A 14,787-nucleotide genomic window follows, 5' to 3' on the forward strand; every position below is an offset into this window, starting at 1 on the left:
TTCATTTTCATCATGCCAAACAAATCAGCTTGAGATTTGGTGCTGAAGTGATGTGACTTTGCCTGGTTATCTAAAATGTCTCGATTGGATCTGTATCCACCAACACCAACTGATGTTTTAGGAAGGGGGAAAGCGTGACTCCAGGCAGCTTTCTCATTGATTGTGCTCCTGTATTCCTGTGGCCTGATTATAGAGTGCAGGAATGACTTGATAATCTGTTGTGAACAGTGACCCCCAAAGCCAAGCTGGCAGCTGTCTGAGTTTCCACAAGAATACAGTAAGTAGTCTCACAACACCAGGTTAAATTCCAACAGGTTTATTTGGTAGCAAATGCCACTAGCTTTCGGGGCTTTTCCCCTTCGTCAGGATAGTCAGGAAATCCTCCATGACTGGGAGTTCCCCTGCTATATTAAATGAGCTGACCCCTTGGTTCATATTTGGCAGCATGGGCTCCAAGCTCTGTGCAAGGTCCTGACATGGATTGCTGATGGTTTCTTCCACACTCTGACATTGTCCATATGAGTGCTGATGTTCCTGGTCCCCAAATTCATTTGGTTGGGTGGGGTGGAGTTGAGGTGGAAGAAGACGATGTGTGGATTCTTTTAATCTGGGGCAGTCATTGCACCCTAATCACCACACAGTCCCAGCAGAGTGTGGTCTTGGCCAAGTGACAGGGAAATCTGAGCTCAGTGGAGACCAGGCTCTGCTGTAAGATGGGGACTAACAAACACATACCGTCCACCGAGCATTTGCCTGCCTGTCACTTGCGTCAATTTTTAAGTGTGATGTAATTTTCCCCGTCTCTCTCATGCCTTGTAGTCTCATCCCCCTCACCCCACTGCTGCTCCTCTCCCCCCCACTGCTGCCCCTCTCCCCACGCTGCTGCCCCTCTCCCCACGCTGCTGCCCCTCTCCCCACTGCTGCCCCTCTCTCCCCAACTGCTGCCCCTCTCCCCCCCACTGCTGTCCCTCTCCCCCCCACTGCTGCCCCTCTCTCCCCGCCGCTGCTCCTTCTCTCTCCCCCCATCGCTGCTCCTCTCTCCCCCCTCCCGCTGATCTCTCCCCGCCCACCGCTGATCTCTCCCCGCCCACCGCTGCTAATCTTCTCCCCCTCTGCTGCTGCTCCTCTCTTCCCCGCTGTTGCTCCTCACTGCCCCCCCCCCACTGCTGCTCCTCTTCCCCTGCTGCTGCCCCTCTCACCCCGCTGCTATCACTCTTGCCCCCTTGCTGTTCTCGTTGCTCCTCTTGCCCTGCTGCTGATGTCCTCGCACCCCAACACTAACAGACCTGAACATCACACTGCCATCATAGCATGGCAGCTCCGACACCACAACATTGACATTGCTGCCCTGTGTGTGAGAGATGACTGGCAGGAGGAGGCCAGCTCAAAGAACAATTGGTCGTTACACTTTCTGAAAACAAATTGCCCAAATAATTCAGTGAGCACCCCTGTGGAGTGAGTGAACATGACATGACCCTATGGCTCTCCCTGCCCCAGAAGCAGTGCATTACGGCCATCAATGCCCACCTCCCAAACCTGGAGGCAACAGCCGAGACAAAAGAGGCAATCGCTGTCCCACATCCCAAAGGGAGATAAGCTGATTCTCCTGCGTGACCTCAATGCTGGAGTTGGGAGGATGCAAACCTTTGGAAAGGTGTGTTAGGCAGGGAAGGCATGAGGGAAAACATGCCACCAGAGTTCTCCTCCTGACAAAATGTCTACGACATGACCTGGTCATTATGAATACCCTGTTCTGCTAGGGGCACATCCAGAAGACCTCATGACAACACTCCCACTCCAGGCACTGGCACCTAATAGACTATATCATCATAGAACCCTATATTGCAGAAAAGGCCGTTCGGCCCATCGAGTCTGCACCGACCACAATCCCACCCAGACACTACCCCCACATCCCTACATATTTTACCTGCTAATCTCTCTAACCCACGCATCTCAGGACACCAAGGGGCAATTTTAGCATGGCCAATCAACCTAACCCGCACATCTTTGGACTGTGGGAAGAAACCGGAACACCCGAAGGACGAGGAAACCCACGCAGACATGAGGAGAATGTGCAAACTTCATTCAGACAGTGATGTGAGCCAGGAATTGAACCCAGGTCCCTGGAGCTGTGAAGCAGCAGTGCTAACCATTGTGCTACCGTGCTGCCTGTACCCAGGTCCCTGGAGCAAGGGATCGCAAAGATGTTCACATCACCACAACTGGAGCCATTGACTGCTGGACTGATCACCGTCCAATTCACTCGACCATCTCCATCATCCTGGCCCCCAGTATAGCAGGAGAGAAAACTCTGCCACAGGAAACTCAATATCATTGGATTCAAAGATGCTGAGAAGAAAGACCTGCTCAGTTGGTGCCTCACAGCTAACTTGGTGATTACCAATGGGCCAAAACCGCAGAGTCCCACAGCGCCTGGTCTACCTTAAAAACCATCACAGTCAGCAGCAGTGAGGAGATGCTTAGGCTCTCGGCTAGGAAACACCAAGACAAGAATGATCAGGAGATTCAGGATCTCCTTGACTACAAACGCAGGATGTTCCTGAGCTGGCAGCTTCACCAAAACTTGAGTTAGAGGAAACAAGTCTATGGGCAACTGAGGGCTGAGGTGCAACAAAGAACCTGAGGCCTAAAGAACAGATGGTAGGTGGAAAGTGTGCAGGAGACTCAGAAACTCACTGGCAACGCTGGCATCCATGGCTTCTTCAGCACAATTAAAATCATCTATGGTCCGAGTATCCAGGGACCTAACCCACTGAGTGCCTTTGGAGAGGCACTCATCAAACACAGACAGGCAGTCAATGCTTGCTGGAGAGAGCACTTTGAGGATCTCCTCAACCAAGATGCAGCTTTTAACACAAGTACCCTTAACACCATCCCTCCTGGGGCCCATGCTTAGGTCACTGTCTGTATGAAGTCTGCAATTTCTCCCTGTGTCTATGTGGGTTTCTTCCGGGTGCTCCAGTTTTCTCTCACACTCCACCCGGTTCGGTGCTTTGGCCATGCTAAATTCTCCCTCAGTGCACCCAAACAGGCACCGGAGCATGGCGACTGGGGGAATTTCACAGCAACTTCATTGCAGTGTTAATATAAGCCCTACTTGTGACCAACAAATAAACTTCTAACTTTAAAACCCATCATTTATATATTTATACACAATGACTTTCACCTCTGTATGAATGCACTGGGTATATTTTTATTTAATCTGTATTTTGCTCCACAATATTACTTTAGTTAAAAAGTTTTTGTAAATGATATTTCATCTAAGGAAATAAAAACATAGGTTTTGTTGTTAATTCCATTGACAAGTCAACATCGTTCTGCCAAAGTACACACTTTGTCACATTAATAGGCAGCTTGCCCAACTTGATATCCAGTAGCATACAGTACTGCTATTCCAATAAGCATTTCACTTCTGGCTGTAAGCCTTATGAAGTTAAAATTCAACGGATATTTATCTTTTGGTCTATGTTTTTGCCAGTTAAACATGCCAGAAATATTCTACAGAGGGTACATAGATGCCTTTTCTGTTAATTCCCTATATTTGGACGGTATTTCCCCTTTCCCATTCTGCCCTACTTTCTTTCAACTGCAGACTATTCTCACCATGAATGCTCCTGGAACCAGGAGACCAGGGCAAACGCTCTGTCTGTGGTTAGCAAGCAGCAGACATGACTTGACAGGGTCACTGAAGTGACGCAACGTTTTCCTTCCCTTCAACCACTTCACACCCAAGAAGCTATGATTCACATCCATGTGATGCTTAATCTAGCGGTTTTTAAGAACTTAATAAATGCAGACAACTAATAGATAAATTCATTCAGCTGGCATCCCTTGACTTTCTGGTCAAGAGGGAAATGTTCTTATACTTGTACTAGTGTACTGTAATTTTTGTGTGAATTGCTAAAGTTTGAACTTAGCAAGCTTGCGTGGACACTTTCCACTGCTTTTGGCAAAAACCTGAGCTTCAGTATTGGCTGCTTTTAAACCAAGAGAAACAAAATTAATGGGGCAGCATGGTGGCACAGTGCTTATCACTGCTGCCTTATGGCACCAGGGCCACGTGTTCGATTCCGGCCTCGGGTCACTGTCTGTGTTTGCATGTTCTCCCTGTGTCTGCATGGATTTCCTCCGGGTGCTCCAATTTCCTTCCACAATTCAAAGATGTGCAGGTTAGATGGATTGGCTGTGTTAAATTGCTTCCGTGATCAAGGAAAAAATAGCGAGGCATCTTGAGGGGAATTGTTTGATAGAGCAGACACAGCACGGTTTCGTTAAGGGGAAGTCGTGTCTGACAAATTTATTGGAGTTCTATGAGGATGTGTCTAGGGTGGTGGATAGAGGAGAGCCGGTGGATGTGGTCTTTCTTGATTTTCAGAAGGCGTTTGACAAGGTACCTCACAAGAGGTTATTGCAGAAGGTCAGGGGGCATGGAGTTGGGGGTAGGGTGTTAGCGTGGATAGAGGGTTGGCTGTCAAATAGGAGGCAGAGAGTGGGGGTCAATGGGTGCTATTCGGATTGGCGGTTGGTGACTAGTGGAGTGCCCCAGGGGTCGGTGCTGGGGCCTCAGCTATTTACCATTCATATTGATGATCTGGAGGAGGGAACCGAGTGTATGGTGTCGAAATTTACTGATGACACCAAGATTGGTGGAACGGCAAATTGTGCGGAGGGTGTGGAGAGTCTGCAGAAGGATCTAGATAGGCTGGGCGAATGGGCCAGGAACTGGCAAATGGAATTTAATGTTGGCAAATGTGAGGTTGTCCACTTTGGTAGGAATAATGGTAGGAAGGACTATTACTTACGTGGCGAAAAACTGCAGCGTGCGACGGTGCAGAGGGACCTCGGGGTCCTTGTGCATGAGTCACAAAAACCCAGCCTGCAGGTGCAGCAGGTGGTCAGGAAGGCGAATGGGATGCTGGCCTTCATAGCGAGGGGGATTGAATATAAAAGTAGGGAGTCTTGCTGCAGCTGTGTAGGGCACTGGTGAGGCCGCAGCTGGAGTACTGTGTGCAGTTTTGGTCGCCGCACTTACGCAAGGGTATTTTGGCCTTGGAGGGAGTGCAGAGGAGGTTTACTAGGCTGATTCCGGAGTTGAGGGGGTTGAACTATGAGGGGAGGCTGAATAAACTAGGCTTGTACTCGTTAGAGTTTAGAAGAATGAGGGGAGATCTCATTGAGACGTATAAGATGTTGAATGGGATGGACAGGATAGAGGTGGAGAGGCTCTTCCCGCTCAGAAAGGATAGTAGGACTAGAGGGCACAGCCTCAGGATAAAGGGGGGGCAGTTTAGAACGGAGTTGAGGAGGAACTTCTTCACTCAAAGGGTGGTGAATCTCTGGAATTCTCTGCCCATTGAAGTGGTGAAGGCTGCCTCGCTCAATATTTTTAAGACGCGGGTTGATAGGTTTTTGATAGGCAAGGGGATTAAGGGTTATGGGGAGAGGGCAGGAATGTGGAACTGAGCCACGACAGATCAGCCATGATCTTATTGAATGGCGGGGCAGGCTCGAGGGGCTAGATGGCCTACTCCTGCTCCTATTTCTTATGTTCTTAGTGTTCAAAGATGTGTAGGTTAGATGGATTAGCCATGGTAACTCGTTGGGGTTTTTTAAGAGACTTCTGGATGAGTACATGGGATTTAATGGGATTGATGGTTATAGGTAGGCCTAGTAGGAAGGGATATGATCAGTGCAACTTGTGGGCCGAAGGGCCTGTTTGTGCTGTAGTTTTTCTATGTCCTATGTAAATGCATGGGGTTATGGGGATAGAGTGGGTGGAGGGTCTGGGTGGGATGGTCTTTCAGAGAGATGGTGCAGACCCAATGAGTTGAATGGCCTCTTTCTGCACCGTAAGGGTTCTCTGGATACTAAGGACAGATGGAGCTAGAAGTTGGTCCAAAACCCTTTTGAACATGGGGGTTGCAATTCACAATCAGAGTTTCATCTCTGATCTTCATTGACTCTAGCTTTGCAAGGGGCTCCTTGTTGCTACACTTGTTCAAATGCTGCTTTAATATTAAGTGCAATCAACTAACACCTCACAATTTGAGTTCAGCTCTTTTGTCTATATTTGGACCAAGGTTGCAATGAGGTCAGGAGCTGAGTGGCCCTGAAAGAACCCAAACAGACTATCATTCATCTTGTTATTGTTGAGTAAGTGCCACTTGATAGCAGGATTAACAACATCTTCTCTCACTTTACTGTTGATCGAGAGTAGACAGATGAGACAGAAATTGGCCAGGCTGGATTCATCTCACTTATTGTGTACAGGACATATCTGGGCACTTTTCCACCATTGCCTGGTCGATACCAATGTTGCAGCTGTACTGGAACAGCTTGGCAAGGGGTGTGGCTAGTTCTGGAGCACAAGGCTCCAGTACATTTGCTGAAAAGTTGTCAGGGTCCATAGCCTTTGTAGTTCAGCTGTTTCTTGATATCTTTTAGAGTGAATCAAATTGGCTGAAGACTGGCATCTGGGGACCTCAGGAGGGATCCGAGGTTAATCATGCACTCAGCACATCTGGCTGAAAATAGATGCAAATGCTTCAGCCTTGTCTTTTGCACTGATGTGCTGGGCTCCTCCATCATTGAGGATGGGGATATTTGTAGAGAGTCCTGCTACAGTGTGTTGTTTACTTGTCCAGCACCATTGACGCCTGCATATGGCAGGACTGCAGAGGTTATCTGATCCTCAGGGTAGCACAGTGGTTAGCACTGCTGCCTCACAGTGCCGGGGATGCGTGGTCAATCCTGGCTTGGGTCACTGTCTGTGTGGAGTTTGCACATTCTCCCTGTGTCTGCATGGGTTTCCTCCGGGTGTTCTGGTTCCCTCCCACAATCTGAAAGATGTGCTGGTTAGATGCATTAGCCCAAACAGGCATCAGAGTGTGGCGACTACAGGAATTTCACAGTAACTTCATTGCAGTGTTAATGTAAGCCTTACTTGCGACTAATACATAAACTTTATCCGTTAGTTGTGGGATCACTTAGCTTTGATCATCACTTGCTGTTTCTGCTGTTTGACATAAATCCTGTGCTGCAGCTTCATCAGATTTTCACCTTATTCCAGCTTGCTCCTGGCACACCCTCCTGCAGTCTTCATTGAAGCAGAGTTAATCCCCTGATTTGGTGGCAGTGATAGAGTGGGAGATATGCCGGACCATGAAATACGGTTTGTGGTTGTATACAGTTCTGCTGATGGCTCACAGTGCTTCCTGGATATCCAGTTTTGAATTGCTAGATCTACTGGACATTTATCCCATTTACCACAATGGTAGTGCTAAACAATGCAATGGAGGGCATTCTCAATGTGAAAATGGGCCTTTGCCCCCACAAGGACTGTGCAGTGGTCTCTCCTGCAGATGACACAAGTAGGTTGATGAAGATGAGCTCAAGTAGGTTTTTTTCCCTCACCAACACCTCCTAAAGACCCGGTTTATCAGCTAAATCATTTAGGACTCAGCCGTCTGAATCAGTAGCGATGCTATCGAGCCACTCTTAGTGATGGACATTGAAGACCCCCATGCAGTACACATTCTGTGCCCTTGCCAACTGCAGCACTTTCTTCAAGTAGTGTTCTATGTGGAGTACTGATTAGGAGTAGGAGTAGACCATTCCCACTGTGCCTGCTCCACCATTCACTACCATCATGGCTGAACTAACTATGGTTTTAGTTCCTATCTGCCTCCCATAATCTTTGACTCACTTGCTATGAGCAACGTATGGGAAATAGTGCTCCCGTTTATGGCAGACCCAATTTTTGCCTGCAAAGGGAAGAGGGCAGGGCAGGAATCACACAGTCGGGAATCCCAAACTCAGAAGAGCCGATTGAAAATCAGTGCTGTATTCAAACCACCCCCATTTTCATTGTTCCAAGGGCCGTAATTTGCAATGTGTGAATCACAAAATTATAGGAGATGTAAATATTCTTGAAGGACAAATAACACCTGTTAAGTGTTATGCTCTGAGGTTACTTAAATCCCCAGCCTTTTAAAGATGCAAAAAAAACAGGCAGCAGCTGGCATTTTGAGTAAAATGACCAAAACTAAATGCAGTTGCTGTCACACAGGAGAAAACAAAATCATCTACACTTTCAATAGACTTCATTATCCACATTTCCCAGTGTCTGTTATCACAGTTAAGCCCACTATGAATGTTTTACCGAGTTTCCAAAACCATCTATCTCAGCAGAGGTAGGGACTGACTTCACATTTTGATTGACAGTTTTAAGAGATTATTGAAGGATTAGTTGTTTTTAATAAGGTTAGTGAATAGATCCTTATTTGTTGTTAAGATAGATCGACCACTATAGAGAATGTAAAATCTTTGAATGGCTTTCATGAATGAGAGGTTTTTTTCCCCCCAATATCAAGTGTACGCAAGTGATAGCCCTGTTAGATTGTTATAAGTCAAATTTTATTAATGTCTACATAGCTCCTGAGATCTATTTGTGGTGAACACTGAGTAAGTAGCCATACCGATGGCATGGGGATATGAAGGGGCATAGTGGGTGGAGGGGTGGGGGTGCTCAGTGAGGTGGAAGGAGTTAATAATGTAGATTAGATGGCCTAATAGCCTTTTATAAAGCTGGGCCAAAGTTTCTGAGAACTGAGGAGGGCTTTCTAACCAGACTATCTCAGCATGCTTGCTTCCGCACCCCTTGTGAACTGCTTTCAGAGATGGCTGCCCAACTCAATTATTTCTTCACCTCTTCCCTGGAATGAAAGTCATACGGTTCCATTGAGACATGTCTGCGGAATCAGGAGATTTCCCCCCTTGAGCCTCTGCTTTTATGGCAGAAATCTGGCCCTATCTATAAGGATGGAAGCGAGCACTGTCAAACAAGCAATTTCCAATGTCTGAGAGTCACTGAAAAGTCAAAAACGGGTATACAACGCCAGTAGTCTTATTTTCTTCATTATGCTTGTGTTAAAGGAAGCCATTGACACAATCGTGTCTATGCTGTTCCTTAACTATTTTTCAGTATTCCTTAACAGACTAATAATAATTCCACTGATTCCTTGCTTCTTTGTTGGGGAGCAGAGGGCCCACTGCTTCATAAAACAAAGTTCAGATAAATATCAAGGATGTACTTGAGAAGAAAAATACATAGGCTCCAAGAAAAGTTTACTTCTGAACATTGCAGTAGCCCTTGTGATCTTGGCATGAACCTGAATGTCTAATTAAATGCTAATGACTCTTATAATCCTGTTCCAGTTAAATTAACAGGTCTGCCCTTGTGAGAGCAGAGATGGTTGAGCGCTTTTGCATATGTGAGCGTTTTAACTGCAAGCTCATTTGGAAGTGTTGGTAAACAGGCATTTATAAATGATGCAATGTATATTTTCCTTGGCAGAAAGATTAACCACACCGTAGAGTTTTATAGTCCATATTGAAGAAAGCCACTTACGGAGATAGTTAACAGGTACATTGCTGAAGATATTTTAACTCTCTATTGTCAATGTTAAATGTTTACTTATTAGTCACAAATAGGCTGACATTAACACTACAGTGGAGTTACTGTGAAAATCTTCCAGTCGCCACACTCTGGCACCTGTGAAACCGGAGCACCCAGAGGAAACAACCCAGACAAGGGAAGACCAGCAGGCTCCACACAGACAGTGACCCAAGCTGGGAATCGAGCCTGGATCGTGATGCCGTGAGGCAGCAGAGCGAACCACTGCGTTACTTTGCCACCCCAACATACTCAACACCTCCTTATAAGAAAATCCCTCCAACCCATTCCTTAACCAAGTAAACCTTTTCTAGATGGCCTCCAATGCCAGTATCTCTTTCTTTAGATAAGGGGACAAAAACTGCTCACAGTATTCACAATGCTATACAAGGTAAGTAGAAAGAAACATAAGCAAGGAGTAACGAGGGCTAAAAGGGGTCATGAAAAATCACTGGCCAGCAGGATTAAGGAAAGTCCCAAGGCTTTTTATACATATACAAAGAGCAAGAGGGTATCCAGGGAGAGGATTGGCTCACTCAAGGATGGGGAGGCAATCTATGCATGGAGCCAGAGGAAGTGGATGAGGTATTAAATGAGTACTTTGCTTCAGTATTCACCAAAGAGAAGGACTTGGGGGATGATGAGTCTGGAAAAGGGTGTGTAGATAGTTTGAGTCATGTTGAGATCAAAAAGGAGTAGGTAGTGGGGTTCTTGAGAAACATTAAGGTAGCCAAATCCCCAGGGCTGAATGGAAACTATCCCAGAATACTGAGAGAGGTAAGAGAAGAAATCACCTGGGTCTTGAGATAAATCTTTGCATCCTCACTGGCTACAGGGAGGTCCCAGAGGATTGGAGAATAGCCAATATTGTTCCTTTGTTTAATAAGGATAGCAAAAATAATCCAAATAATTACACGCCGGTGAACCTTACGACAGTGGTAGAGAAATTATTGGAGAGGATTCTTCAGGACAGGATTTACTCCCACTTGGAAATAAGTGGATGTATTAGCGAGAGGCAACATGGTTTTTTGAAGGGGAGGTCGTGTCTCACGAACGTGATTGAATTTTTCGAAGAAGTGGCAAAGATGATTGATGAGGATAGGGCAACGGGTGTTGCCTACATGGACTTCAGTAAGGCCTTTGACAAAGTCCCATGATCCATGAAATCACATGGGATCAGAGGTGAGCTGGCAAGATGTATACAGAACTGGCTCAATCATAGAAGACACAGGGTAGCAGTGGAAGGGTGCATTTCTGAACAAAGAGCTGTGACAAGTGGCAGTCCTCAGGGATCATTACTGGGACCTTTGCTGTTTGTAATATATATAAATGATTTGGAGGAAAATGAATTCATTAGTAAGTTTGCAGACAACACAAAGGTTGGTGGATTTGTGGATAGTGATGAGGACCCTCAGAGGATACAGCAGGATATAATGGAGTTTAATCTGGACAAATGTGAGGTAATGCATTTTGAAAGGTCTAATGCAGATAGGAAATATGTAGTAAATGCCAGATCCCTTAAGACTATTGATTGGCAGAGGGATCTGGGTTTACAGGTACACAGGTCACTGAAAGTGTCAATGCAGGTGAACAAGGTGGTCAAGAAGGCATATGGCATGCTTTCCTTCATCGGCTGGGGCATTGAGTTTAAAAATTAGCAAGTCATGTTGCAGCTTTATAGAACCTTAGTTAGACCCGCACTTGGAATATAGAATTCAATTCTGGTCACCACACTACCAGAATAATGTGGAGGCTTTGGCGAGGGTACAGAACAGATCTACCAGAATGTTGTCTGGTATGGAGGGCCTTAGCTATGAGGAGAAGTTGGAGAAACTTGGTTTGGTCTCACTGGAACGATGGAGGTTGAGGGGCGACCTGATAGAAGTCCACTAGATTATGAGGGGCAAGGACAGACTGGATAGTCAGAAGCTTTTTCCCAGGGTAGAACAGTCAATTACTAGCTGGCGTAGATTTAAGGTACGAGGAGCAAGGTTTAAAGGAGATGTACAAAGCAAGGTTTTTACACAGAGGATGGTGGATGTCTGGAACACACTGCTGGGGACAGTACTGAAAGCAGATATGATAGTGAATTTTCAGGGGCAATAGGACGTGAAGGAGGGATATGGTCCCCGGAAGTGTCAGGGTTTCAGTTCAGTCAGGCAGCATGGTCGGTGCAGGCTTGGAGGGCCGAAAGGTGTGTTCCTGTGCTGTAATTTTCTTTGTTCTTTTCCAGTTGTGGTCCAACTGGTACCCTGTATTGTTTTAGCAAAACTTCCTTATTTTTATGCTCTATTTCCTTTGAAATGAAAGACAATATTCCTTTTGCCTTCCCTGTTACTTGCTGAACTTGCATGTTAGCTTTTTGTGATTTAAGCACAAAGACCCCAAATCCCTCTGTGCTGAATCTTTGTGCAGACTTTCTCCGTTTAAATCATATTCAGCTCATCTATTCTTCCTAACAGAATGCATGATTTTATACTTTCCTGCATTATATTTCATCTACCAAGGTTATGCCTACTCACTTAACCAGCCTATATCTCTCTGTAGACTCAATATGCCATTCTCACCACTTGTCTTCCCACCGCTTGTCATCCATGAACTCAGCAATAGTACATTCACTTCCCTCGTCCAAGTTACCAATATATATTGTAAATAATTGTGCCTCAGCACTAATCCTTTTGGCACTCCACTAGTTACAGGTTGCCATCCTGAAAATGTTCCTCTTATCCCAAAAAGGCCTCAGACTATTAGGATTAAAAGAGTCTGAAGCTTTATTATTAACAAATACTGGACAGACACTGCAGACTTCAGGAGCAGCAACAGTCACAGAGCGCGATCTTTCCAAAAAAATTCTATGTGCCGAACGAACATGAAAATAGCTTGACTGCAATTAAAGAGTCCTATCAGTACATTTATAGTTGGCATTTTACAATACGACAATAATCTCTCCCTCAGTGTGAACAAAATGAAAGAGATTGTCATCGACTTCGAGAAGCATAGAGGAGAACATGCCCCTGTCTGCATCAATGGGGACAAAGTAGAAAGGGTTGAGATCTTCAAGCTTTTAGGTGTCCAGATCACCAACAATCTGTCCTGGACCCCCCCATGCCAACATTATAGTTAAGACAGCCTATCAACACCTCTACTTTCTGAGAAGACTAAAGAAATTTGGCATGTCAGCTATGACCCTCACCAACTTTTACAGATGCACCATAGAAAGTATTCTTTCTGGTTGTATCACAGCTTGGTATGGCTCCTGCTCTGCCCGAGATTGCAAGGAACTACAGAAGGTTGTAAATGTAGCCCAATCCATCATGCAAATAACCTCCCTACCACTATTCTAAGACTCACCTTAATTACCTGGATTATCCTTGCTACCCTTCTTAAGCAAAGGAACAACACTGGCTATTCTCCAATCCTCTGGGACCCCCCCTATAGCCAGTGAGGATACAAAGATTTCTCTCAAGGCCCCAGCAATATCCTCCCTTGCTTCTCTCTGTTTTCTGGAGTATATCCCATCAGGCCCTGGGGACTTGTCTACCTTAATGTTTCTCAAGAATCCCAATACCTCCTCCTTTTTGATCTCAACATGACTCAAACTATCTACACACCCTTTCCCAGATTTATCATCCACCAAGTCCTTCTCTTTGGTGAATACTGATGCAAAGTACTCATTTAATACCACACCCATTTCCTCTGGCTCCACACATAGATTCCCTGCCCTGTCCTTGAGTGGGCCAATCCTCTCCCTGGCTACCCTCTTGCTCTTTATGTATGTATAAACAGTGTTGGGATTTTCCTTAATTCTGCTAGCCAATGACTTTTCTTGACCCCTTTTAGCCCTCCTTATTCCTTGCTTAAGTTTCTTTCCACTTTCCTTGTATCCCACACTTGCCTTGTGTGTTCCTAGCCTCTTTGTCTAGGCTCAGAATATCTCTCATTATCCAAAGCTCCCAAAACTTGCCATATTTTCCGTCATTCTTAAAGGAATATGCTGGTCCTGAATCCCTAACAACTGACACCTGAAAGAGTCCCACATGTCAGATGTTGATTTGCCCTCAAACATCTGCCCCCAATCTACATTCTTCAGTTCCTGCCTAATATTGTTGTAATTAGCCTTCTCCCAATTTAGCATCTCAATTTGAGGACTACACTTATCTTTATCCATCAGTACCTTAAAGCTTACAGAATTGTGGTCACTGTTCCCAAACTGCTCCCCTACTGAAATGTCGACCACCTGGCACATTCCCCAACATCAGGTCCAATATGGTCCCTTCCCTAGTTGGATTATCTACATACTGCCTCAAGACGCCCTCTTGGGTGCTCTTTACAAACTCTGCCCAATTCATGCCCCCAGCACTAGTAAGTCCCAGTCAATGTCAGAGAAGATAAAATCTCCCATCACAACAACTCTGTTACTTTCACACCTTGCCAAAAGCTACCCACATATCTGTTCCTCTATCTCCCACTGGCAGTTGGATGGCCAATAGTAAACCCCAAAAAAAAAGGGTGACTACATCCTTCCTATTCCTTAGCTCTATCCATATTGCCTTGCTGTATGAGCCCTCTGGGGTGACCTCCCGCAGTACAGCTGTGATATTCTCCTTGACCAGTAGAACAACACCCCCACCCCTTTTACATCCCCCTCTATTCTGCCTGAAACATCTGTATCCTGGAATGTTAAGCTACCAATCCTGTCCTTCCCTTAACAAAGTTTCTGTAATAGCAACAACATCATAGTACCAAGTACTAATCCAAGCTCTGAATTCATTTGCCTTCATGTGACGCTTCTCGCATTAAATCAAATGCACTTCAATCCACCAGACCCTCTTTGATTAGTAATCACACCCTGCTTGCTCTTTCTCTGAGTCTTACTGGCCCTACTCTGGTTTTCCTTCAGTTAATTCACCTTTGCTTTGGTTCCTACCCTCCTTCCAAACTAGTTTAAATCCTCCCATGTGACATTAACAAATCTCCCGGCCAGAATATTTATGCCCTTCCAGTTTAGATGCAACCTACAGGTCCCATATGCCCCGGAAGATATCCCAATGGTCCAGATATCTGAAACTCTCCCTCCTACACCAGCTGTTTAGCCACATGTTGACTGTCCTATCTTTCTATTTCTAGCCTCACTAGCATTTGGCACAGGGAGTAATCCTGAGATTACAATACTGGAGGTCCTGCTTCTTAACTTTCTACCTAACTCCCTAAACTGCTGCAGGACTTCGTCAATCTTTCCACCTATGTCATTAATATGTACCACGACCACCGGCTGTTCATCCTCTCCCCTTAGAATGCTTTCTGCCTGTTCA

The 14,787-nt window shown here is 45.6% G+C and overlaps 1 protein-coding gene across 3 annotated transcripts in view; it reads left to right on the top strand.

Annotated features, from left to right (window-relative positions):
• Window positions 1-14,787, top strand: part of cntfr (ciliary neurotrophic factor receptor) — a 403,342-nt gene that overhangs the window by 52,762 nt on the left and 335,793 nt on the right. The gene's annotated exons all lie outside the window — the stretch shown is intronic.

Source organism: Carcharhinus amblyrhynchos, chromosome 1 (assembly GCF_965287045.1).
Source record: "Carcharhinus amblyrhynchos chromosome 1, sCarAmb.v2.hapA, whole genome shotgun sequence".
Classification (NCBI taxonomy): domain Eukaryota; kingdom Metazoa; phylum Chordata; class Chondrichthyes; order Carcharhiniformes; family Carcharhinidae; genus Carcharhinus; species Carcharhinus amblyrhynchos.